Consider the following 967-nt stretch of genomic DNA (forward strand, 5'->3'; position numbering starts at 1 on the left):
ATCACTAACACCACCTCCTATAACATAGCTTCCTCTCTCTCTCTATCTCAGGTGCCCTGCAGCTGTTATTCAGACACTTCAGTCAGAGACAGGAGGTTCTACAATCCTTCAAACAAGTGCAACTCCTCGTCACCGCCCAGGACGTCGAAAACTACAACCAGATAAAATCCGACCTCGATCGCTTGCGCAACCTGGTGGAGAAATCCGAGCTGTGGGTTTACAAGAAGGTCAAGTCGGACGACGGCGACAAGAAGAAGAAGAAGAAGGAGAAGGAGAAGGAAGCCGGAGGAGGAGGAGGGGGAGGGGATGAGAAGAAGAAGGGCGAGGAGAAGAAGCAGTCAGCAGCAGCAGCGGAGGCACAGAGTGGTGTAAGCGTAGTAAGTGCATGCTGCATGTATACGGGGGTGGTGGTGGAGGGCGGGGCTGTGAGGGGGAGGGCGGGGTCACCCTTGGAGGGTGGTGATGCGTGGAGGGTGGGGCATCGGGGACGGGTGGAGGTTTGAGGGTGGAGCCTCTGGTGTTAGAGGAGATGCACACTTGTTTCTACATCGCCAGCGAAACATGGCACGTGTGAAAGGAATGCACACTTGTTTTTACATCGCCAGCGAAACATGGCACGTGTGAAAGGAACGCACATTGCGTGTGTTAATGAGATGTTCGCTTGTTTATACGTCGTCTGCGCGCGAGATCGTGTGTAATTTGTTTTTTCGTTACAGTCGGTGGTGAAGTCTGAGATGGGATTCAACGTCGTTGAGATTGAACCGGCGATCGACGAGAAACAGGCAGAAAACTACAAGACCATAGAGGAGGTAAGCATGCGGCGTCAGTCTATGCTGTGTAGCGCCAGTCTATGATGTGTGGTGCCATGAATCTTCAGTGTTATAGTGATATCTACCAATTGATTGATTTATTGATCTATATCCATATATGTCTGTGTTTTTTTTTCTTTCTCTCTCTCTCTCCCTTG

This window comes from Priapulus caudatus, unplaced genomic scaffold (assembly GCF_000485595.1).
Source record: "Priapulus caudatus unplaced genomic scaffold, Priapulus_caudatus-5.0.1 Scaffold2535, whole genome shotgun sequence".
Taxonomy (NCBI): Eukaryota; Metazoa; Priapulida; class Priapulimorpha; order Priapulimorphida; family Priapulidae; genus Priapulus; species Priapulus caudatus.